The sequence below is a fragment of the Lithobates pipiens genome, unplaced genomic scaffold (assembly GCF_037356315.1).
Source record: "Lithobates pipiens isolate NorthernLeopardFrog02 unplaced genomic scaffold, aLitPip1_a1.2 Scaffold_8, whole genome shotgun sequence".
Classification (NCBI taxonomy): domain Eukaryota; kingdom Metazoa; phylum Chordata; class Amphibia; order Anura; family Ranidae; genus Lithobates; species Lithobates pipiens.
In genome coordinates this window covers 147822415-147832786 of record NW_027507903.1, presented here as the reverse complement: position 1 = coordinate 147832786, position 10372 = coordinate 147822415, and positions in this window count along the sequence as shown.

The following is a 10372-nucleotide window of genomic DNA, read 5'->3' as shown; positions in this document are numbered from 1 at the left end:
TTTGCTTGGAGGTAATAGTTTTTCTCTTTATCCAGAAAGATTCAAATTTAGGTGAAACAAATTGTATTCAATTGTCAAACACTAGCTACCTTTGCTGCTGAAGACTGTCAATAGAAGTTTAATTACAATAGCAGATGTTCTAGCTGACACAAATGCAATTTCTGGCCCTTTCCTGTAAACTATTAATGATATAGAAAATTGGAAGTCCGCAGGTGTCTGTGTGAAAAGACCTACAATTCAATAACAATTTCTCCCAGGCAGAATCAGGCAATGGTGCTGGTGAAGTTTGTGTGACAGGAGATGTGTCATGACTTTGACAAGTTGTGTATGATTAACCACTTCAGCTCCAGCCCATGTCTAGCACTAGCACATGTAACAATCATTATTTTTTTTTACTAGAAAATGTCTTAGAACATCCAAACATTATATATTTTTATAAAGTAAAGATCCTAGAGAATAAATTGGTGAGTTTTGCAAGTTTTTATGTCACGTGTTTTCAAATACAATTTTTGGGTAAAAATACTTTTTCTTCAACTTTAATGCAAAACAATACAATATATAACACTCTTATTTGTAAAAATTTTGAGATGACGTTACGCTAAGTAAATAGATACCAAACAAACACCCGTGCAATGACGACTAATATTGTAAATTTTACTATCCCATCCATCCATCCATCCAAGTCTCCAAACTTTTGCTAAGAAATCACTTTGAACCCCCCTCCCTTAGCATTTCTGGCTGTGCCCACTTTGAATAAGGGCAGATGATTCATGTACGATTAACTTCCTGGAGTCAAACTGCCCTTAGCTAGTTCATGCAGACAGGAGGGTGTGCTTAGCCAAGAAAACCCACCCTCCCCTCCTGAAGACTCCTGGGATGTATGACATCATTTGCCTAGGAAGAAATGTAAACATGTTTAAAACAAGTAAATATGATATACTTCCCTATCTATTTACTTTTGTTAGCAGCATAAGGATCGCAAATAGTCTATGTTGATTATAAGAGTGAAGTTACGCTTTAAGTACATCAAAGCTAAATTTATACACACACACACCCTTCCTCTATGTGCTATTTTTGATGTATTTGAAAGGTGGCAGTTTTATGAATGTTGTTGCAGATTGCAAAGTCACTGCCTCAATAATCTGTAGTACTAAGTCACAAATTAGCATGATAGTTGACAGTGCTTGTCCCCATAATTCTAGGTATTTTTCTGGGATCTTTTTGTGACTGATAAATGACTTCGTTTAGTTGGAATTTATCATGTAAATGTCATTTCTAATGGAGGCCATCAGGAAGTTGTACACGTGCAAGGCTAATACTAATATTATCCATAATCATGACAATTTTCAGTTGATAAATTATCCTTTCTCACATAAAAGTTCATAAACTCCTTAACTGTGTCATTTATCATCAGTTTACCAAGTAGGCAAGTTTACTTCTGTATTGCATCATTAAAATATACACACTCTATGTATTTTTACAAAGAAAACCGAAAATGTACTCAAATAAATGAATGGTGTCTTTATTGAAGTCTGTCTTGGCCAGTATTTAATTATTAAACCATATTTTACTTGTAAATTAATGTTTAAAAAAATAGGGGTTGATTTACTAAAACTGGAGAGTGCAAAATCTGGTGAACTCTGCATAGAAATTATTCACTTGTTTTTTTCTCAAAGGTTAATTGAACAAGCTGAAGTTAGAAGCTGATTGGCTACAATGCACAGCTGCACAGATTTAGCAGTTTTAGTAAATCAACCCCAAGGTGTTCACTGAATGCCTTACACCCCCCCTACACCAAGGGGAATGGATTCAGGATTTCCAATTCAATGCTTCAAATAGCAGCTTGTCCCTTGGCCTCCTGGAAGTGTTCATAGGTGACAGCCACCCACAGTAGGATCCTCAACACACCCTGTTATAGTCTCAATAAGCAGAATTCCCATCAAACTTGGGGGCAATCTCCAGCCATGGGGTATCTTGCAGAATGGCAGCTCAGTCCCCCACACACTCCTGCACAGACTCACCACATGTGTGCTCTCTCCTCTGCTTCATCCAGCTCCTCTTTTAGATAGAACCAGACACCTACAAAAGGTTGCCCCCTGTGGTCTCTTTAAAGATGGCTGCCACATTTCTGAATTATTAAAAGAGAAGTTTAGGAATTAAAAAAAATAAACATTAATAATCACCTAGGTGGATGTAGCATTGGTCTGATGCTGCATCTGTCCCTCGCTGCCTCTAAAACCAAGACCTGAGCAATCACAGACCAATAATCACTCAGTTCTTGGTCTTCAGTGAGCTCTCTGCTTTTCCCCTCTAGTGCTCACTGGAACAAAGGGGGCTGTGGAGGGGGTAGGAGCGGCTAGCTCAAGCTCTCAGTGGCAGGAGGGTAGAAAAAAAAAGTGCAATTCTGTGACCTACAGGAGAAGTAGAGCCAAAAGAGCTTTGGACCTACTTCTCCTTTAGATGTACAACGAATGGTCTTCTTAAAGATGGTGATTGCATTTGTATACAAGCAACTGTTCAACTTAACTCTACAAATCCCACAGAAGTATAATTCAGCAACAACAGAAGGGAAAGCTAAGGTCCACAGCAACTAAAGTCCAGCCTGCATTTGTAAAAAAATTTAACTCTTCCATTACCTACTCTATACTTTTTCACACAGCCTACTTTGAAGAAGAACTTCATTAATAGTCAGTGACTATTTAGCAACCAGCAGCTTTTGTAGAATATAACATAGAGATTGAAGGAGTCATAAGTACATGATGACCTCAGACTGCAGGAGTCAGGATTATGTCATGTACAGCCTAATGTACAGAGTGCAGCGTTCAGTGAAAGTAACCTATTAGAACCATTTGTGCTGGACAGACTGGCAACACTAGGTTATGAACAATGTGAATGTGCATAAGATCACATAGAAAATGCTATCCCATTGAACAACTATACAAGTTGTAATATAACCCACAGCAAAACACATGCACAGCATTCACCAAGAAGATGGTGAATCTATAAGATGCTATAAGATGAGCATGCCAGGCTTAGTATAAACATTTACAATGCCCACCACAGATCTGTCGGCTGAGACTAGTTGCTGTGTTGGGGCTGTGAATAATGGCTGGGAGCATTTGGACCTCCACATCCCCTTCTTTCTATCTATGCCCCGGTGTTAATGGGAAAAGAGCCCCCTCACATTGCTGGTTAGTTGGACAAGGGTTCCCTTACATGCTCTGAAGAAAAGTGCCATCTTGTATTGGTGGTGACTAGAGAACTCCATCAGCGAATAAGTGCCTCCTTATATTGCTGGTCAGTGCAGTGTCTCCATTTATTGGTAGTCAGTAAAGAGCTATAATTCTTTCCTGGTCAGTGCAAAAGGGCCCACTCACATTGGCAGTCAGTAAAAAAGAGACATTGGTGATTTGAGGAAAAGAACCCCCTTACATTGGTGATCAATGTAGTGTCCTTCACATTGGCAGTCAAAGGAAAAATACCCTCTGAAATTGGTGGTAAACAAGTTCCCATTTCATTTCTGCTCAGTGGAAAGAAAATGGTCACTGTAAAAAATGCCTTCTTTTAGACATTGGAAAGATGGTCAGAAAAGGTAGTCAGCTGTTACTTACCTGAAAAATTAGAGGAGATGCTACACTGGCCTCACAGTTCTGACTCAGTAATGACTGGCTATGCAGGCACTGTCAGTCCAAAAAAACTATTTTTTTTAAACCAGCAAGAAAAGAGAAAAAATTGGACTTTCAAGGTGCAATTCAAAATACAAAAATTATAAAAATATCATTTTATTTTAGAAAACATTGATAAAAGGCATGATTTAAAATTCATCCAATATTACAGTACAATATTACAGTACATGTTTCACCACATCCAGTAGCTTCCTCAGGAGAATGATATTTTACAGGCACTATCTACAAATAACAATACACAAAATATTACAATACAAACATTGTAATATTTTGTGTATTGTTATGTGTAGATAGTGCCCGTAAAATATCATTCTCCTGAGGAAGCTACTGAACATGGTGAAACATATTGAGAACAATACATTTTTCAGCCGCACTGTCTAATATTGTACTGTAATATTGGATCAATTTTAAATCATGCCTTTTATTAATGTTTTCTAAAATAAAATGATATTTTTATAATTTTTTTTGTTTTGAATTGCACCTTGAAAGTCCCATTTTTTTTCTTGTTTGCTTACAATAGCTGGGATGTGGTGCCTATATAATTATTAGGTGTGAAGCAACTATTTGGATCTCTATTTTTTTTTAAGTTACTTTCCTCTGAGGGAAATTTGCAGATTAATTTCTTGCAATACTGCTTGAGTCAACAATAACATTTAAAATCCCAGTCTCTTTTCTGCAGGAGAAGCATCCCCTTACATTGGTTGTCAGTTGAAAAGTACCCACTCACATTGGTGTTCAGTCACAGTAAGGATGCCATTTACATTTATGGTTAGTGGAAAGAATTCCCCTTACATTGCTGGTCAGTGAGGATTATGCCACTCTTATAGAATGCTAAAAAAAATGATTGGTGTCAATTACTTACCTGAGAAACACTGCTAGGACATTGTGTGGCAGGAAATCAAACCGACCAAATGGCTTGGAAGCAATGGCTTGGCAGCAATGCAGCAACTTATTGCTTAAAATTCACTTTCACTAGCTGTGGACTCATGAAGATGCAGGCTTCAAGCAGAAATGCTAGATGGTGGAGCTGAATAGTTATGTTGATATTCATGAGCAGACACAGGAACAAGCACCCCTCTCAATATGGACATTAGTACAGAAGAAACCGTGTGGTTGAAGAGTAGGTCTATTTCCTAACACAGTATACCTTACTACGTGTGGACTACATTTGGACTGCAAAAGGTTTTCATCTGATAACTATATTTTTCCACCTTGGCAAACAGCTACACAGATTACGTTAGGTACACCCTAAGCATTCAGAATGCTTGTTTCCAAAAAAACAAACAAATGTGTTCAAAGTCTGCCATATTTTTATGAATACTTTCTCTCAAACATGCTAAGGCATGTGCAACAAATTTATATTTTTTGCACATTTCAACTGACCAATGTTCAACCTGTTCTGGCAATGCTATATTTATTTAAAACCACTCCTTGCTATATATTTTTTAAAGAACCAGGACTGAACATAACAATGCCAAAAAGTGATTTTTGTCACCATACCCAACTTGTTCATATATAATTATTTAAATAACAAAATAAAATTGGTCAAGTTTGCCTAAAGTGGAAGAAATTGGAAACCTCCTCTGACACGTGGTCAGATTTCCATCATATATAAAGACACATCACATGTGCTCAATATGCAATATCAGATGGGTTTACTATACCCCCAGATTAAACAATAACAACTTGCAACGTAAAAATGTTATACTCTAATTTACTACATGAGATAAACCTAGCCATACAGTACTTTTTACAGATAGACTCTACCGTGGATACACCTCTATACAAATCACAGTATCTCACAAAAGTGAGTACACCCCTCACATTTTTGTAAATACTTTATTATATCTTTTCATGTAACAACACTGAAGAAATGACACTGTGTTACAACCCCACTTTGTTGACTCCCCACTGACTTTTAAAAGTTCCTTGGTTTGGGCCTTTTTCGACATATGTGCTGCAAATCGCATGGTTGCTGTTTACAACTTATGTCTGAAGTGAATCAAGCATGGCCAGAACAGCAGCCACTTGGGCATCACATGCTTGACCAGACATATGATGACCTGTCAGGCAGTCCATTGGCAACAGCATTTGAAATACCCACATCATAGAAAAAGGTAGACTTCTCCTTGCTCCTCATCTGGGATCTCCAACCCTACTATACTTCCAGTCCTCTAAAAAACCTACCCTGAGAGGAATGAAGGTATAGCAATAGGTGTCCCAAGTACTGCAGTCAATCTGCTAACCAACAGATTTTAGCAGTTAAATTTCCCTACCCCAGTTGCTGAACCGTAAAAAGAAATTCGGTTCCAGCCATCCACATGCTCAGCGTCTAAATGTTAGCTTGACCAAATTGCTAGCACTGCAACTGCTGCTTTTTCAGCTGATAGACTTCACCGCCTTTTGTGAATTTGTGAAATGTGCTGTATCTCAGTGGCAGGTTCCAAAACACCATTTCTTTTCACTGAAGGCCATTCCGGCTCTCTACCGGCATGTGGAAGGCAATGTTTTGGCCTCGTTGGACAGGGCATTCAGCAGTAAGGTTCATGGTCCAACAGGCATGGGCAGGGACGTTTTCTTTCCTTCATGGCGCACTGGCTATCTCTGCTGGCAGCTGGGAAGGATGCAGGACAGGGTTCAGTGTTGTTGGAGCTTGTTCCTCCACCACACCTCCAAAAAGATAGTAGTGATTCTGCCACAGTTCTCTCCTCCACCCCCTCCTCTTCTTCTTCCTCTATGGCCTCGTCTGCAGATTTGTCCTTTAAACCAACAGTGCTCTGTAAGCGTTCAAGGGGCTACGTAAGCAGTTAGGCTAAAAGGTGCCATGTGGTGCTTGAGTTTGTCTGCCTAGAAGACAGGAGCCACACTGGGGCAGAGATTTTGTCAGCTCTGCAGGGGCAGGCTCAGAGGTGGTTGATGCCATGTCAGCTTCAGCCAGGAATGGTTGTATGCGACAATGGCACCAACCTTCTCTCTGCCCTCCAACAGGGACACTTGACCCATGTTCCATGTTTGGCACACATCCTGAATTTGGTGGTGCAGCGGTTCTTGACCAGGTACCCAGGCTTGCAGGATCTCCTAAGGCAGACCATAAAAGTCTGTGGTCATTTCTGCTGGTCATACAATGCCAGTGCTCGGCTGGCTGATATTCAAAGCGAATGCAACCTGCCCACCAACCGCCTCATTTGTGACATGCCCACCTGGTGGAACTCAACGTTGGCAATGCTGCAGTGGCTGCACACACAGCAAAGGGCCATCAGAGAGTACCTGTGCAAGTATGGCACCAGGACAGGGTTCGGGGAGCTTGGGTTCTTTTTGAAACACCAGTACCTACTGATCAAGGATGCATGCACTGTCCTGTCTTCCTGCTGCAACACACGCTTTGTGGAATCATGGACAGGGCAGAATAGTAGGAGGAAGAAGAGGCCTTCTTTTCCTCTCAAGGCCCCCTTTATCCAGATAGCATCCCTGCGGACCCGCCAAACACACAGAAAGAAGAGCAGGAGGGGGAGGATTGTGTCAGCATGGACGTAGAAGATAACACTCAGCAGCAGTCTTCAAGGGATGGTTTTCAGTCCATAGAAAACCAAGGAGTTGTAGGTGGCTGAGAGGAGGTAGTTACGAATAATGTGTTCCTTAGTGACTCAGAGAACTCAGAATCGAATGCCTCTGCAAACTTACTCTGCATGGCCTCCCTGATTCTACAAAGCCTGCAAAGGTACCCCGGGATTTGTGGTATCAAGGAGAGGGCTCATTACTGGCTGGCAAACCTTTTTGATCCACGTTACAAGGGTAAAGTTGCAGAACTCATCCTGCCTTCACAGAGGGAGTAGGGGATGAAACAGCTTCATAAGGCCTTTAAGAAAGGTTTGGTAAACACATTTCCAGACCCTGGGAAGTTACCATTTTCTGGTGCTGGACAACATGTTGCTGAGGCTTCATTCAGTCAGGGAAAGAGCGGTGGAGAAGGTGGCTGGCTGACTGATGCCTTTAAACAATTTTTTAGTCCTCAGCGCCAAGGTCCGTTCGGTTCAAGCCATCATCGCCAGCATCTGCATTATATGGTGCAGGAATATCTAGGGGAAAGAGCAGACTTGGGGACCTTTCCAACAGAGCATCCACTGGGTTACTGGGTCTTGAGGCTGGACCACTGTCCAGAACTTGTTCAATATGCAATTGAGCTACTGGCCTGTCCTGCATCCAGCATGCTTTCTGAACACACATTCAGTGCTGCTGGAGGGTCCACAGGCTCCATTGATAGGCTCACATTTATAAAAATTAATCAGTCCTGGATCAGTTGCTATCAAGCACCTGATGCTGATGTAACTGATTGAATTTGCTATGGATCTGGGATCCCTTAAAGACTGCCTATGCTGCCTGTGCTGCCTATCCTATTCCTCCTCAATATTGATGATGCTAGCTTCCATCAATATTTTTAGTTTAGGGCACCATCCCAACCACCACCCAGTGCCCAATTTTTCAGCTCCTGTTTAACAGGGGCGTGTTATTAAAATTTTTGATATAATATTTTACAGCAGAGCTCACACCTGTGCCCAACAAAAGTTTCTGTGAGGGGTTACAGTGTTGTGGCACCACAGCCACCACCCAAGGCCCAATTTTTCCTCCCCTGTTTAACAGGGGCATGTAGTTACAACTTTTTATATAATATTTCACAGCAGGGCCTGTTCCTGCGCCCAACAAGAGTATCTGTGAGGGTTTACAGTGTTGTGGCATCACCACCACCACCCAAGGCTCAATTTCTTTTGCCCCTGTTTAACAGGGGCATGTAACTCCAATTTTTGATATAGTATTTAACAGCAGAACCCTTTCCTGTGCCCAACAATAGTAACTGTGAGGGCTTACAGTGTTCTGGCACCACCAAAACCAAAGGCCCAATTTTTCTACCCCTGTTTAACAGGAGCATATAATTACAATTTTTTAAATAATAGTTAAGCAGGGCCTGTTCCTGAGCCCGACAAGAGTAAGTGTGAGAGGGTTACAGTGTTCTGGCACCGCCAAAACCAAAGGCCCAATTTTTCTGCCCCTGTTTTACAGGGGCATGCAATTATAATTTTTGATATAATATACATATATATTTTTTTCAAATATAAATTTTATTAAAGCGCCGGGGAGGACAAAGCCCAACAAAGAAAGTTACATTGGTATCATACATACATGAACATGTCTGAGTCTCAACGTTTGGAGTATCTAACAGGAAAGATGACTCTCGAAAGCATATGAAATTCACATAGATAAAATCAACTGATATTCCTGATGGACTAACACATGAAGCTGGTAACTGTAGATGTTATCGTCAGAATGTCACCATAGGCCGCCCAAACCTGAAGCTATTTTTCTTACGGCTAAAACTAGGAAGAACATGTAGAGTACGAGGTTTAAAGATAAGATAAGGGTGGAGGAGACAAGATAGGGGTCAGAAGAGAAAGGGGGGTGATATTGATATAATATTTAACAGCAGGGCCCATTCCTGCATCCAACAAGAGTGACTGTGAGGGCTTACAGTGTTCTGGCACCACCAAAGGCCCAATTTTCTGCCCCTGTTTAACAGGGGCATGTAATTACAATTTTTGAAATAATAGTTAAACAGGGCCCATTTCTGCGTCCAACAAGAGTAACTGTGAGGGGTTACAGTGTTCTGGCACCACCAAAACCAAAGGCCCAATTTTTCTACCCCTGTTTAACAGGAGCATGCAATTATAATTTTTGATATAATATTTCACAGCAGGGCCTGCTCCTGTGCCCAACAAGAGTAACTGTGAGGGGTTACAGTGTTCTGACACCACCAATACCTAAGGCCCAATTTTTCAGTAGTATATAGTGCAGTCTGTATAATATATACTCTGTTCAGAGTATATAGTGCCTGAGGGTCTGGGGGACCCTCAAGCCATTTTGTTTTAAATTTTGGTGCGGGGGTTCCTCTTAAGGGCCTGGTATGGATTTTGGGGGGGACATCCACACCATGTTTTTTGGGGTATTTTTGGTAATACTCATACTAGACCCAAAGGGCCTGGTAATGAACTCGGGGGGAGACCCACACCATTTTTTTCAATTATTTTTATCTATATTGCCGGGATCCGACAAAACATCACAGCCAGCAGCAGTTTTAAGTGACATTTTGCCCTTTACAAATGTCATTTTGCTATGGTACTGTTATAAACATGGGAAAGATGCTCTACTTTACAGGCAGACTAAGGAGACCCCCAAGGCATGATATTTAAAGGAATATTTAATTTTCTATTGTTTAGCTTTAAGCATTATTAAAATCACTGCTCCTGAAAAAACTACCTTTTTGAAAAAAAAATTAGCATTGATACATGTCCCAATTTTTATGCCAATAACTTGCATATAAGCCTTTAAAATGAGCATTTTTCATGTTCACGTCCCATAGACTTTAACGGTGTTTGCACAAATTTTTTGCATGTTCTGCTGTTTCACACCCCCTGAACTGGGGGGGGGGGCGTTCGGCTCATCCCTATTTTTGTGATTGCAGCACCCGCAATAGTATTTGTATTTTTAACATGCATCACCTAGAGCAGAGTTATTTATTTAATATATAGCACACAACTTGTCAGGAATGTATCAACCAGAATTACTTCAATATCTGTCCTACACATTCGACTTATGATGAAATACAAGGTCGTTTATTTAACCACTTGCCGCCCGAC